This window comes from Malus domestica, chromosome 05 (genome assembly GCF_042453785.1).
Source record: "Malus domestica chromosome 05, GDT2T_hap1".
In the NCBI taxonomy this organism is placed as follows: Eukaryota; Viridiplantae; Streptophyta; class Magnoliopsida; order Rosales; family Rosaceae; genus Malus; species Malus domestica.
The window spans coordinates 39,301,296-39,318,169 of NC_091665.1; the positions used below are offsets into that span (position 1 = coordinate 39,301,296).

The window sequence follows — 16,874 nt, forward strand, 5'->3', positions numbered from 1 at the left end:
AGCGTAGAAGAAAGAACTTATCAACCTTTTATTGGTTTCTAGAGAAACAAGAAATCAATATCTACATTTTCATTTTTCTAGAGACCAATAAAACGTCCATAAATCCTTTCTCCACCATCTTCATTTCCTTCTTGTTTTTACTCTAAAAATAGGCTATGCAGCCCTCACAAAAGACTTTCAACAACTCGTTTCCAAAGAAAAAAAATTCAACTACAAATTCACTTCAAGGTGTAAACACATAAATTCACATCTTTCTTTTCATTTGTTCCCCAAGTTGATTAATTAAGTTTCTATCGGCAATCATTAATTCTTGACTTAATACTAAAAAGTGAAAAAATGTTTTTCAAAATCTTTGTCCTTGAATCCTTTAAATAAACTTTACTTGACTAATTTCATTTTTCTAGAGACCAATAAAACGTCCATAAATCCTTTCTCCACCATCTTCATTTCCTTCTTGTTTTTACTCTAAAAACAGGCTATGCAGCTCTCACAAAAGACTTTCAACAACTCATTTCCAAAGAAAAAAAATTCAACTACAAATTCACTTCAAAAAAATTCAACTACAAATTCACTTCAAGGTGGAAGCACATAAATTCACATCTTCAAGGTGGAGGCTTATGGACTTACTGGGGAATGAAGAAAAATAACTACATCAAACTCAGAGAAAAGTATTTCAAAGAAAATGGTGGCATGTTGTTACAATGACGACTAGCGAGTCGCCAAGGAGGATTGATGGAGACAACAAAAATCTTTACAGCAGAAGAACTTGAGAAGGCCACAGACAACTAAGACTAGAGTAGAGTCCTCGGCGCAGGAGGCTACGGTACAATTTACAAAGGAATACTACCAGACAGTGAAGTGGTTGCCGTAAAAAAGTCGAAAACCGGAGCTTCAATCCAAAGTGAGCAGTTTATAAACGAAGTTATTGTTCTTTCTCAAGTCAACCACAGAAATGTGGTGAAGCTACTGTGTTGAAATGTAATCTTGTCTTGGCCCAAGATAATTGATCCGGCCCATACACAAAGAAAGATCCATGCACATGTTAGAGAATTTTAGCAAAGTTCAAGTTGGTGGAAGAGTCTAGAAGAATGGTGAGGATTCCACCAACATACAAGATTAATGTAGATAATTCTAGCTTCGGAAGGTAGTGGAATTATCTAGATATCTCTAGCATGATGCTTCCATACTTCTCCAAGGTTCCATCCATGCCTATAAAAGGAGAAGGCATCCACACCATTTGAAATAACCAAGAGAGCAAGTAGTGAGGAGTGAGAAGAAGCAACAAAGCTTCTAAGAGTGTTTGAGTGTTTCCTCTTGTACTAGTTTGTGAGTGAATAAAAATTTTGTGTAAAAACTTTGTGTGTTCTTTCTTTCTCTTGCCTATCAACTGCTCTGCGTTGCATTCTTCTTTGTGAGATAAACATCTCCAAAGTAATGAAGTCTTTTTAAGCCCCAACAAAGTGGTACCAGAGCTATGGCTAGCAATGCTATGGCAGCCTTCCAAGTTCCAGTGCTCGACAACAACAACTTCAATAATTGGAGTATCAAAATGAAGGCCCTTTTAGGAGCACACGATGTATGGGAAGTCGTGGAGAAAGGCTACATTGAGCCAGAAGATGAAGCTACTATGTCCCAACCCCAGAAGGTGAGTTTGAAAGACTCAAGAAAAAGAGACAAGAAGGCTCTACCTCATCTACCAAGCATTAGATGACAATGGCTTTCAGAAGGTCTCGAGTGCAACCTCTGCCAAGCAAGCATGGGAGAAGCTTCAAACCTCTTACAAAGGAGCTGAATAAGTGAAAAAGGTTCGTCTTCAAGTATTAAGAGGTGAGTTCGAATCTCTACATATGAAAGGGTCTGAATCAATCTCTGATTATTTCTCAAGAGTCTTAGCCATTTCCAATCAATTAAAAAGAAACGGAGAAAAGTTAGAAGATGTTAGAATTATGGAGAAGATACTACGTTCGTTGGACCCCAAGTTCGAGCACATTGTTGTGACGATTGAAGAAACTAAAAACGTGGAAAAAATTTGTATAGAGCAATTAATGGGTTCACTAGAAGCATATGAAGAGAACCATAAGAAGAGGCAAGGGAATGATGAACAGCTTCTCAAGACGCATGTCCAGCCAAAGAAAAAAGAAGAAAGCTTGGACAACGAGAGAAGCCAGTACGAAAGAAGTCGTGGTCGAGGACACAGACGTGGTTGGAACTTCAACAACTATAGCAACTACGAAAGAGGAGGAAGCTCAACAAAAGGTCGTGGAAGAGGGCACTCAAACTTGAGGTATGAAAAATCTCAAGTTTAATGCTACAACTGTCAAAAGTTTGGGCATTATGCTTGGGAATTTAGAGCTCCAAGCAACAGGCTTGATGAGAAGGTCAATTATGTGAAAGAAGAGAAAGAAGATAATGGCGCTGTGCTACTAGCATGCAAGAACAATGATGGAGACCAAGACTATACAAGGTACCTTGACACCGGCGCCAGCAACCACATGTGCGAAAGAAGAAACATGTTCGTAGAGCTTAATGAATTGGTGAGTGGCAACGTTTCTTTTGGAGATGAATCTAAAATACCCGTCAAAGGAAAAGGTAACATACTAATTCCCTAGAAAAATGGCGGTCACCAATTAATTTCAAATGTCTACTACGTGCCCAATATGAAAAGCAACATTTTGAACTTGGGATAACTCTTAGAAAAATGTTATGATATTCACATGAAAAATTATAGCCTTTTTCTTATAGATGACAAAGGAAGATTAATTGTCAAGGTGAAAATGTCAAAGAATAGGATGTTTCTTATGAATATTCAAAATAATGTTGCAAAGTGCCTCAAAACATGTTACAAAGACACATCATGGTTTTGGCATCTTCGTTTTGGGCATCTTAACTTTGGGGGACTAGAGTTATTATCCAAAAAGGAGATGGTGAGAGGCTTACCGTGCATCAGTCGCCCTGATCAAGTTTGCGAAGGATGTTTACTTGGGAAACAATTCAGGAAAAGCTTTCCAAAGGAGTCAACCACAAGAGCCCAGAAGCCACTCGAGCTCATTCATACCGATGTGTGCGGTCTAATAAAACCAAGTTCTTTGGGTAAAAATAATGATTTCCTTATCTTCATTGATGATTTTTCAAGGAAAACCTGGGTGTATTTCTTAAAGCAGAAATCAGAGGTATTGGAGCATTCAAGAAGTTCAAAGCTGCTGTAGAGAAAGAAAGTGGTTGCAAGATCAAAGCCATGAGATCTGATCGAGGAGGAGAATTCACTTCAAAGGAATTTCAAGAATTCTGTGAAGCCAATGGAATTCGTCAACCTTTGACAGTTCCAAGATCCCCTCAACAAAATGGTGTGGCGGAAAGAAAAATCGAACCATCCTTGACATGGCTCGAAGCATGCTCAAAAGCAAGAAATTGCCTAAGGAGTTATGGGCAGAAGCTGTAGCATGTGCTGTCTACCTATCAAATCAGTTTCCAACAAGAAGTGTGTGGGGAAAGACTCCGCAAGAAGCATAGAGTCGAAGAAAACCAGGTATCTCTCATCTAAGAGTTTTTGGAAGCATAGCCTATGTACATGTACTAGACGAGGGGAAAACCAAATTCGACGACAAAAGTGAGAAGTTCATCTTCATCGGCTATTACTCAAATTCAAAAGGCTATAAGCTGTATAATCCAAACAATGGGAAGATGGTGATCAGTCGAGACGTGACGTTCGATGAAGAAGGAGAATGAGATTTTTGCTCTCATGCAGGTGATCTTCACTTCTTTCCTCAGTTTGAAGAAGAGAATGAACAAGGGATGATGGAGTAAGCAATAGAGGTTCAACAAGAATCCACTACTCCACCTGCTTCACCAACATCAACCAATCATGGTAATTCACCAACATCAGCATCATCAAGTGGAAGTCTAAATGAAAGAGAAGTACCACGCACAAGAAGTGTACGAGATCTCTATGAGGTAGCTAAAAGACTTGATAATCCTACACTTTTCTATCTCTTTGCTAATTGTGAACCAGTTGACTTCCAAGAAGCAGTGTAAGATACTAAGTGGAGGAAAGCAATGGATGAAGAAAATGAATCAATCCAGAAGAATGATACATGGGAACTCGTTATTCTTCCGAAAGGACACAAAGCTATCGGAGTCAAGTGGGTGTACAAGACAAAGAAAAATACCAACGGAGAGGTCGAAAGATACAAGGCGAGATTATTGGCAAAGGGTTATAGTCAAAGAGTCGGAATCGACTATGATGAGGTATTTGCACCCGTTGCTCGGTTGGAAACTATACAATTACTAATTTCTTTGGCAATTTAAAATAAATGGAAGATTCAACAAATGGATGTGAAGTCCGTTTTCCTAAATGGAGTCCTTGAAGAAGAAGTCTACATTCAGCAACCGTCATGTTATGAAATCAAAGGGCATGAAGACAAAGTTCTGAAGCTGAAGAAAGCTCTCTATGGGTTAAAACAAGCGCCATGAGCATGGAATAGTCGCATCGACAAGTACTTCCAAGAAAACAATTTCATCAAGTACCCTCATGAACATGCTCTCTACGTCAAAGTCAAGGATGAAGATATTCTGATTGTGTGCTCATATGTGGATGATCTAATCTTCACCGGAAGTAATCCAAGCATGTATGAAGAGTTCAAGAGAGTGATGACCAAAGAATTCGAGATGACCGACATCGGGCTGATGGCATACTACCTAGGCATTGAAGTCAAGCAGAACGAAGAAGGCATTTTCATCTCCCAAGAAAGCTACACAAAAGAGATACTGAAAAAGTTCAAAATGGATTACTGCAAACCCATAAGCACACCAGTGGAGTGCGGAGTTAAACTAACCAAGCGTGACGAAGGAGAAAGTGTAGATCCAACATTTTTCAAGAGTTTAGTTGGAAGCTTGTGCTACTTGACTTGCACAAGACCAGATATTCTCTATGCTGTCAGATTAATCAGTCGCTACATGGAGAATCCCACAACTACACATTTGAAGACAGCCAAAAGAATTCTTCGATACCTTAAAGGTACTATTAACTTTGGCTTGTTCTATTCAAGTTCTGATAACTACAAACTTGTTGGGTATAGCGATAGTGATTGGGCATGAGATTTCAATGATAGAAAAAGCATTACTGGATTTGTGTTCTTCATGGAAGACACTTCATTCACATGGATGTCGAAGAAGCAACTGATTGTCACTCTTTTTACCTGCGAAGCTGAATACGTAGCTACTACCTTATGTGTCTGTCATGCAATCTGGCTGAGAAACTTGTTGAAAGAATTAAGCATGCCACAAGAAGAGCCAACAAAGATCTATGTCGACAACTAGTCTGCAATAGCTCTAGCAAAGAATCCAGTATTCCATGACAGGAGCAAACACATAGATACCCGTTATCATTACATAAGAGAGTGTATTGCAAGAAAGGATGTGCAAGTGGAATACGTGAAGTCTCAAGACCAAGTTGCCGACATATTCACCAAGCCACTCAAACAAGAAGACTTTGTTAGATTGAGGAAATCAATCGGCGTCACAAGACAAGATTAAGGGGGGATGTTGAAATGTAATCTTGTCTTGGCCCAAGACAATTGATCCGGCCCATACACAAAGGAAGATCCATGCACATGCTAGAGAATTCTAGTAAAGTTCAAGTTGGTGGAAGAGTCTAGAAGAATGTTGAGGATTCCACCAACATACAAGATTAATGTAGATAATTCTAGCTTATGAAGGTGATAGGAGCATATTTATGCGACTTAGTTGGCTTGTTCTTGTGCATTTATGTCGTGTTTCCTTAGTTATTTTAATGTTTAAAGTCATTTTCGTGTGTTTTCAGACTCTAAGTACAAAGTATGCAAGAAGATGCATTTTGGAGGCCTTTGGAGCATGTTTCGGGCTTGGAATGGATAGCAAATACATGGGCCAAGTGGATGGACGAATTTGAGAACTAAAGAGGCCAAGAATATGAAGAATTATGGTCCAAAAGATGAAGAAAACAGCCCAAAAATCTGTCACCCCAACTTGCATTCCTTGCCATGCAAACCACATAGAATTCCCTTTGGATTCCATGCCATGCTTGATCACTTTTGTCCCCTACATAATTTCTAATTTCATGCTTCAATTCATTTAATTATTACACTCAATTGCTTGATACCTCTTGTTCCCTTCACTCATTAGATTTTAGACAACATTTACATCCATTACATGCACCAATTGATGCTCCATCATTCACATTTGGAATCCCATGCCTTGTGTACCACATGTTGCTGCACCTTTGACCCATTTATTGACACATTTTCACCTCCCTTTCCATCTCTATGCAATGTACACAATCATTCATGCCCCCTAGCTACAAGACCACTCCATTTTACCCTTCACACTTTGCATCATCACTTCATTTTCACCCTTGGACCATTGCACACCACACACACAAATTGCCATGCATTTCATCCTTAACCTAACCTGATTTTCTAAGGTTTTTGGGGCCTATAAATACATGTTTACACCCCTTGGCAAAAGATAATCCCCCATATTCATCATTTTATCACAGAAATTCGTCCATACACACCCTAGGAAGCAAAACACCCCAAAAACACCATTCTAGTGCCTAGAAAACATAACAGCCACTCCACCTTCTTCCACCCTCTTTGCCTAGTTCTCCACCACCTTCCAACCATCAAACACTCTTCCACACTCACCCTAAACCCCTCCATATCATTCCCCATCCATTCTACACCATAAATCCACCCAAAAATCTGTCCACAAGCTTCATGCCGCAACAAGGAGGAAGGGAGATCCATTGATGCACTTGCTTTCCAAGTTGGAGCATTTTAGGTGTTTTCTTTCCTTTGATTTTAATGTCTAATTTTATGTATCTTTGTATTGCAAGAATGAGGAACTAAACCCCCTTAGTTGGGGGGTGATTCGAAACCATGTACATGCTTGCAATATGATTTGATTACATTCAGTTGTTATTTCATAAGTTGCGGATTCAATTCGTTCATCTACTTGATTGATAACTTATTTGTGTATGTTGATTGAGAGTGCACGCTTAGTTTTCATGCATGAATATAATGCTAGATTATGAGGGAGTTTCACCTAATAGTTACAATCTTATAATCACAAGTAGTGAAGGTCGCTTGAAAACGATCGCGTTGAATGAATTCTTGGCACTAGTTTCATGCTCATCATAGTAACGAATGCCTCGTCAACACTTATAGTTCTCATTGTGCTTCATGATTCTTGATTGTATCTTTATTGTGCTCATCACGTAAGGAACCTTTGAGGAATGCTTTGAATTGTTGTATGCGCTTTTCCATCCAATCCATTAACTTAAGGAGAACTTGAAGGTTAATTTAAGCGTATCTAATTAACTTGGGGTGTTGAGTTTCATAATTTATTGAAAGAACAATTGAAAATCATTTTGTTTGCAAGTGTGTCATGTGTGGAGAAGAACCTCCTAACTAGCCTTTTATCCATCCTTTTCATCCAAAAACGTTTTACAATCTGTTTTGTTTTAAAGTTTCTGTTTTGTTTTCAATTTTCGTCCAAAACAAATCCCCCTTTATTTTGAAGTCTTAGATTAGTTAGAAAGTGTTTTGATTTGTGTTTCTAAGTGTTTTGATTCAAGTTTTCATCCAACTTCGTCCAAGTTCTTGTTAGGTTCTCAAAACTGCCCAGAAAGTGGTTTTTAGGCAGTTTTGAGTCATTAGGTTGCTGTTTTGAGTTTTATGTTTGTTTAAGTATTTTAAAGTATAGTTTTGCATTCTTTGAGTCTAGTTTAGTGTTTTAAATTTTGTTTTTATGTTTTTAAGTCAGTTTTCAAGTGTTTAGCAATCCCTCCTAATCCCCGGCCTAGAACGATCCCTACTTACATACTTTACTACATTTGATAAAAAGAGGGTTTAATTTTGTGTGTTAACTTATTTTACGCATCAGAAGGTAGTGGAATTATCTAGATATCTCTAGCATGATGCTTCCATGCTTCTCCAAGGTTCCATCCATACCTATAAAAGGAGAAGGCATCCACACCATTTGAAATAACCAAGAGAGCAAGTAGTGAGAAGTGAGAAGAAGCAACAAAGCTTCTAAAAGTGTTTGAGTGTTTCCTCTTGTACTAGTTTGTGAGTGAATAAAAATTTTGTGTAAAAACTTTGAGTGTTCTTTATTTCTCTTGCCTATCAATTCCGCTGCGTTACATTCTTCTTTGTGAGATAAATATCTCCAAAGTAGTGAAGTCTTTTTAAGCCCCAACACTAGGTTGCTATTTGGAGACACCAGTGCCTTTACTAGTTTACGAGTTCATCGCCAGAGGAACTCTTCATTATCATATTCATAACGTAAAGAGAAAAGAACCGTCACTTTCGTGGGAGTTGACGGTTGAAGATCGCAGCTGAAACTACCGGAGCACTAACGTATTTGCACTCCTCAACTTCCATGCCAATCATACACCGAGATGTGAAAACAATAAATATATTATTAGACGAAAGTTAAACAGCAAAAATGTTGGACTTCGGAGCTTCGTGATTGATTTATCTAGATCAAGCTCAAATCACAACTCTAGTGCAAGGGATGCTAGGGTACTTGGACCCTAAATACTTCCATTCGAACCAGCTAACAGAATAGAGTGACGTCTACAGTTTCGGAGTTGTTCTTGTGGAGCTACTAACAAGAAAACTGGCACTATCATTTACCAGGCCTGAAGAAGAGAGAAACCTGGCAAACTTCTTCGTTTGTTCTGTGGAAATGGATCACTTGACTCAAATTCTCGATGACGACATAGTCACCGACAGAAATCTTGAGACACTGAAAAGAGTGGCTAATCTTGCAAGTAGATGCTTAAGGGTGAAAATGGGGGAAAAGCCTAGCATGAAAAAGGTAATAATGGAGCTAGAGGGGATACAAACTGCGGCGAAGCATCCACGAACTGCTGATTTCAGTCCAGAGGATAATGAATACTTGCTCGAGCCGCCTTCAATGGCTTATGCTAGAGGTGATAGTTGTTCTAGTAGTAGCATAACCATTGGTGCAACTAGTGTGTACGAATGCATGCAAATTGAAATGTTAATGCGACAGGGTGATGGTCGATAATCCATCGTTTCTCAATAGTGTACATCTTCGAATATAATTAACAGAAAGCTACTCAGGCACACAAGAAATGAAATACATTTCAAGCACAACATATTCAAAATCCCCGGCAGATTGACATTTCTCCGGTGGAATTCACAAACGAGTTCTAACACGAAAATGGTGTCTACAATATATGGAATTTCAAAGCTACAAGTCTCAGAAAAAGCAAGTAATTTGGACAACTCAATCTAATTTGTTTATTCTCGAAAGTCACAAGAATCACTGAGACCAAAATGCTCAACCTGTTCATTACAGCGAAAATCATGATCACGAACCTTGCAATAAAATTTGAAATAGAAATACAAGAGAAGCACAACCTAATCAAATTGCGTTCTTTAAAAGATAAACCTTGCTCAAGGAGACGAGAGAGTTAAACATAACCGTTGTCATATGTGAAGGTTGAAACAGGAGATCATCTTATCTGGGTAGGAGAGCAGAGCAAACCAGATGCATCTGATCCAACCACTGCAAGATCACAAACAGAACAGATCTTCCCTTCATGGTCCGGAACAAACCGAGAGCTGCAGTACGGGCATGACACATCCTTCTGTCCACGGTAAATAGGCACGTATGTTCCCCCTCAAACCACAAATGGGTTTCTGAAGTCATAGTTTAGCTGGGTTGCATCAGTCATGTTCTTTTCTGCAGCTTGCAGGATTTGTCTTGCTGTCTTTGCATGGTTTTCAATGCTGGGGTTGGTCTCCAAAAGTCGCCTGGCAAAGTTAGCTACCGTGTTGAGATTACCAGCCTTATAGCAAATAGTCATGGCATTTAGTAATGCTAGCCTCAAGTGAGGGATCTGAAGGTTACAGTGGGTGAAGTAAGCTGCTAGCTCCTGTTGGCGAACCAGATCGCCTTTAAGTTCCCTCCTCTTAATCTCCATCTTCAAACCCAGAACATACTCCTTTACAATGATTATTAATTCTTTTACTTCATCAACCTCTCTCCTTGAATCAACTACAATCAGAGGAATAATATGCAGAATACCAAGGAAAAGACGTAAATTAAAATCTTCACAACCACAAGAGATTGATGAAACTTCAAGCCATTACCAAAAGTCCATTTTCAGCTGAAGAGGGTGCCTATTCTTTTATATATATATACTATATATATTATTCTTTATCTAATCTCATTGTGATATTAGTATGTGTTGGGGCATAAAAAAACTTCACTACTTTGGAGATGTTTATCTCACAAAGAAGAATGTAATGCAGTGGAATTGATAGGCAAGAGAAAGAAAGATTACTCAAAGTATTACACAAGATTTTTATTCACTCACAAACTTAGTATAAGAGGAAACACTCAAACACTCTTAGAAGTTTTATTGCTTCTTCTCACTTCTCACTTGGCACTTTCACTTCTCACTACTTGCTCTATTGGTTGTTACAAATGGTGTGGATGCCTTCTCCTTTTATAGGCATGGATGGAACCTTGGAGAAGCATGGAAGCATCATGCTAGAGATATCTAGATAATTCCACTACCTTCCTAAGCTAGAATTGTCTACACTAATCTTGTATGTTGGTGGAATCCTCACCATTCTTCTAGACTCTTCCACCAACTTGAACTTTGCTAGAATTCTCTAGCATGTGCATGGATCTTTGTTTGTGCATGGGCTGGATTCATTATCTTTGGGTCAAGACAAGATTACAATTCAATATCCCCCCTTAATCTTGTCTTGTGACACCGATTGTGTTCCTCAATCTAACAAAGTCTTCTTGCCTGAGTGGTTTGGTGAATATGTCGGCGACTTGGTCTTGTGACTTCACCTATTCCACTTGCACATCCTTTCTTGTAATACATTCTCTTATGTAATGATAGCGAGTATCCATGTGTTTGCTCCTGTCATGAAATACTAGATTATTTGCTAGAGCTATTGCAGACTTGTTGTCGACATAGATCTCTATTGGCTCTTCTTGTGGCATGCTTAATTCTTTCAGCAAGTTTTTCAGCCAGATTGCGTGATAGACACATAAGGTAGCAACTACGTATTCAGCTTCGCAGGTAGAGAGAGTGATAATCAGTTGTTTCTTTGACATCCATGTGAATGCAATGTTTCCCATGAAGAACACAAATCCAGTAGTGCTTTTTCTATCATCTGAATCTCCTGCCCAATCACTGTCGCTATATTCAGCAAGTTTGTAGTTATCAGAACTTGAATAGAACAAGCTAAAGTTAACAGTACGGTAAAGATATCGAAGAATTTTTTTTGCGGTCTTCAAATGTGTAGTTGTGGGATTCTCCATGTAGCAACTGACTAATTCGACGGCATAAAGAATATCTGGTCTTGTGCAAGTCAAGTAGTGCAAGCTTCCAACTAGACTTTTGAAAAATGTTGGATCTACGCTTTCTCCTTTGTCATGCTTGGTTAGTTTGACTTCGCACTCCACTGGTGTGCTTATGGGCTTACAGTCGTCCATTTTGAACTTTTTTAGTACCTCATTTGTGTAGCTTTCTTGGGAGATGAAAATTCCTTCTTCGTTTTGCTTGACTTCAATGCCTAGGTAGTATGCCATCAGCCCGATGTTGGTCATCTCGAATTCTTTGGTCATCACTTTCGTGAACTCTTCATACATGCTTGGATTACTTCCGGTGAAGATTAGATCATCCACATATAAGCACACAATTAGAATATCTCCATCTTTGACTTTGACGTAGAGAGCATGTTCATAAGGGCACTTGGTGAAGTTGTTTTCTTGGAAGTACTTGTTAATGAGACTATTCCATGCTCGTGGCACTTGTTTTAACCTATAGAGGGCTTTCTTCAGCTTCAGAACTTTGTCTTCATGCCCTTTGATTTCATAGCTTGGCGGTTGCTGAATGTAGACTTCTTCTTCAAGGACTCCATTTAGGAAAGTGGACTTCACACCCATTTGTTGAATCTTCATTTATTTTGAGCTGCCAAAGAAATTAGTAATCGTATAGTTTCCAACAGAGCAATGGGTGCAAATACCTCATCGTAGTCGATTCCAGCTCTTTGACTATAGCCTTTCGCCACTAGTCTCTCCTTGTATCTTTCGACATCTTCGTTGGCATTTTTCTTTGTCTTGTACACCCATTTGACTCCGATGGCTTTGTGTTCTTTCGGAAGAATAGCGAGTTCCCATTTTTCTGGATTGATTCGATTTCTTCATCCATTGCTATCCTCCACTTAGTATCTTGCACTGCTTTTTCAAAGTCGACTGGTTCACAATTAGCAAAGAGATAGAAAAGTGTATGATTATCGAGTCTTTCAGCTACCTCATAGAGATCTCATAAACTTCTTGTGCGTGGTACTTCTCTTTCATTTAGACTCCCACTTAATGATGCTGATGTTGGTGAATTACCATGATTGGTTGATATTGGTGAAGCAAGTGGAGTAGTGGATTCTTGTTGAACCTCTCTTGTTTGCTTCATCATCCCTTGTTCATTCTCTTCTTCAAACTGAGGAAAGAAGTGAAGATCACCTGCATGAGAGCCAAAATCCCATTCTTTTTCTTCATCAAACGTCACGTCTCGACTAATCACCGTTTTCCCATTGTTTGGATTATACAACTTATAGCCTTTTGAAATTAAGTCATAGCCGATGAAGATGAACTTCTCACTTTTGTCGTCGAGTTTGGTTCTCCTTTCGTCTGGTACATGTACATGGGCTATGCTTCCAAAAACTCTTAGATGGGAGATACCCGGCTTTCTTCCACTCCATGCTTCTTATGGAGTCTTTCCCACACACTTCTTGTTGGAGACCGATTTGATAGGTAGACAGCATATGCTACCGCTTCTGCCCACAACTCCTAAGTCAACCTCTTACTTTTGAGCATACTTCGAGCCATGTCAAGGATAGTTCAATTTTTTCTTTCCGCCACACCATTTTGTTGAGGGGATCTTGGAACTGTCGAAGGTCGACGAATTCCATTGGCTTCACAAAATTCTTGAAATTCCTTCGAAGTGAATTCTCCTCCTTGATCAAATCTTATGGCTTTGATCTTGCAACCACTTTCTTTTTCTACAGCGACTTTGAACTTCTTGAATGCTCCAAAGGCCTCTAATTTCTGCTTCAAGAAATATATTCCTTGAAAAATCATCAATGAAGAGAAGGAAATCATTATTTTTACCCAAAGAGCTTGGTTTTATTAGACCGCACACATCGTTGTGAATAAGCTCGAGTGGCTTCTGGGCTCTTGTGGTCGACTTCTTTGGAAAGCTTTTCCTGAACTGTTTCCCAAGTAAACATCCTTCGCAAACTTGATTAAGGTGGTTGATGCACGGTAAGCCTTTCACCATCTCCTTCTTGATAATAACTCTAGTCCCCCAAAATTAAAATGCCCAAAACGAAGATGCCAAAGCTAGGATGTGTCTTTGTAACATGTTTTGAGGCACTTTGCAACATCATTTTGAATATTCATAGGAAACATCCTATTCTTTGACATTTTCACCTTGGCAATTAATCTTCCTTTGTCATCTCTAAGAAAAAGGCTATAATTTTTCATGTGAATATCATAACCTTTTTCTAAGAGTTGACCTAAGCTCAAAATGTTGCTTTTCATATTGGGCACATAGTAGACATTTGAAATTAATTGATGAGCGCCATTTTTAGGGGAATTAGGATGTTACCTTTTCCTTTTACGGGTATTTTGGATTCATCTACAAAAGAAACGTTGCCACTCACCGATTCATTGAGCTCTATGAACATGCTTCTTCTTCCGCACATGTGGTTACTGGCGCCGGTGTCAAGGTACCATGTATAGTCTTGGTCTCCATCATTGTTCTTGCATGCTAGTAGCACAACGTCATTATCTTCTTTCTCTTCTTTCACATAATTGACCTTCTCATCAAGCCTGTTGCTTGGAGCTCTACATTCCCAAGCATAATGCCCAAACTTGTGACAATTGTAGCATTGAACTTGAGATTTTTCATACCTCAAGTTTGAGCGTCCTCTTCCATGACCTTTTGTTGAGCTTTCTCCTCTTTCGTAGTTACTATGGTTGTTGAAGTTCCAACCACGTCCACGTCCATGTCCACGTCCGCAACCTCGACTACGACTTCTTCCGTACTGGCTTCTCTCGTTGTCGAAGCTTTCTTCTTTCTTTTTTGGCTGGACATGCGTCTTGAGGAGTTGCTCATCATTCCCTTGCCTTTTCTTATGTTTCTTTTCATATGCTTGTAGCGAACCCATTAATTGCTCTATACTAATTTGTTCCAACTTTTTAGTTTCTTTAATCGTCACGACAATGTGCTCGAACTTGGGGTCCAACGAGCATAGTATCTTCTCCATAATTCTAACATCTTCTAACTTTTCTCCGTTTCTTTTTAATTGATTGGAAACGGCTAAGACTCTTGAGTAATAATCAGAGATTTATTCAGACCCTTTCATTTGTAGAGATTCAAACTCACCTCTTAATACTTGAAGTCGAACATTTTTCACTTGTTAGGCTCCTTTGTAAGAGGTATGAAGCTTCTCCAATGCTTGCTTGGCAGAGGTTACACTCGAGACCTTCTCAAAGCCATTGTCATTTAATGCTTGGTAGATGAGGTAGAGAGCCTTCTTGTCTCTCTTTCTTGAATCTTTCAAACTCTCATTTTGGGGTTGGGACAAAGTAGCTTCATATTTTGGCTCAGTGTAGCCATTCTCCACGACTTCCTATACATCGTGTGCTCCCAAAAGGGCCTTCATTTTGATACTCCAATTATCGAAGTTGTTGTTGTCGAGCACTGGAACTTGGAAGGCTGCCATAACGTTGCTAGCCATAGCTCTGGTACCACTTTGTTAGGGCTTAAAAAGACTTCACTACTTTAGAGATGTTTATCTCACAAAGAAGAATGTAATGCAGCATAATGGATAGGCAAGAGAAAGAAAGAATAGTCAAAGTATTACACAAGATTTTTATTCACTCACAAACTTAGTACAAGAGGAAACACTCAAACACTCTTAGAAGCTTTGTTGCTTCTTCTCACTTCTCACTTGGCACTCTCACTTCTCACTACTTGCTCTCTTGGTTGTTACAAATGGTGTGGATGCCTTCTCCTTTTATAGGCATGGATGAAACCTTAGAGAAGCATGGAAGCATCATGCTAGAGATATCTAGATAATTCCACTACCTTCCTAAGCTAGAATTGTCTACACTAATCTTGTATGTTGGTGGAATCCTCACCATTCTTCTAGACTCTTCCACCAACTTGAACTTTGCAAGAATTCTCTAGCATGTGCATGGATCTTTCTTTGTGCATGGGCTGGATCCATTATCTTTGGGCCAAGACAAGATTACAATTCAACAACATGATGTAACAGCGAAAATCCTCATATTGATAACTAATTAATTCATAATTGTTTCTAAATACAGTCAAATTCAGCTTTCGTTTTTTATTATCCGCATTAATGATTGTTACACGAATCTGGAAAATATTGAATTCAATACAACACATGTAGCGAAAAGCTGTTGAGTTTCTTTGTTTCCTAACCGGCGATATATTTGGAAGACTCTAGACTAAGAACTAGTTGATTCTTATTAACCAAGTTTATCGTCAACTCGATCTCGTATTCAGGTAACTAGGTCGCCAGAAGAGATATAACTCTAGACAAGAACTAAGTTATTGTTGGTAACCAAGTAATGCCATATTTGACCATGTATATGAGTAAGTGGGTCATCTTGTTCTTTTAGAGCAATTTGAACAATTTGCAAATCAAATGTTATTATTTTTCGGATTGGTGTGTGTACCAAAGAGTTATCAGGTTTTTAGATTTTCATTTCATTTATCATTTCTTAATCTGATAATATGTATTCCATCTCTTCGAATCATGTCTGACAATCCCCATTGTCCTCTAGTTATCTTAATTGTTCCAAAGATCAAATGGCCATGAGCAACACATTTACCCTTTGTGTCGTTGCTCATTGTTGTGTTCTATTTGCATTGAAATGATGAATACAAAAATTCTTAGCTGCAGGATATCAGCCAACAATATATCTGCTACAGGATGCTCAAGCTTAACAAGTTTAGCTGCTTATCCAAACAACTTTATGACACTAGTAGAACTTTAAGGAAAAAAAATACACAAACTTGTAAGGTTTAGTTCAATGTTCTTGTTTTAGAACAATTACACTTCTAAGTTGAAGGTCAAAATTTAACTGGTTCCCACGCTTGAGATTTTCAAATTTTACAGGTAATTGTTGATTGAGCTCATTACTTCTAAATAGTGCAACAAATATACCCATACATACCACATTGTCTGAAAGAGGATCCATGACATTTCTTAAAACATGTTACCAATTTGCATGTTTCTTGTTTCATCCACCTGATGATGTCAGTATATCTCTTTTCAGAAATGGAAGGATTGTGGTGACGGACGAAGCATTGAACACAATGGATTTTACTAACCCTTAATTATGCTTCACTAATACTACCTTAAATATTTTGTATGATCAAGCTACGAAGTAATGAAATTCTGTGGAGGAAGATAAACATCATAAGATATGTTCTGGTGTACTATGACCTTAAGTTTGCAACTGCAAAGATATGGACAGTTGGTAATTAATGTAGTGACATGGAAAGTTGTTTCTTTAATATCTTCTTACTATCCCTTAATTTCACTTTGGTTGCCCGTTTGTTCATTTTTGTTTTAAATTTCTTAAAAAAAAATTAAAAAAAAAGAAAGCATTTCGACAACTGTATATTTTTTACAAAACCAAGAACCTGGTTAAAAGTCCAAACAAATTTCTAGATTCATCCCTCAATCCAGAGCTATCATGTTGTTGAAAACCATATATAGAAATTTTGAGTTATAAAACAA

General features: G+C 38.5%; 1 pseudogene; it reads left to right on the top strand.

The window, feature by feature from the left end:
* The first annotated feature begins 633 nt into the window (after positions 1 to 633).
* On the top strand, positions 634 to 9,072 carry LOC114825170 (wall-associated receptor kinase 3-like; annotated as a pseudogene).
* Positions 9,073 to 16,874: the final 7,802 nt, after the last annotated feature.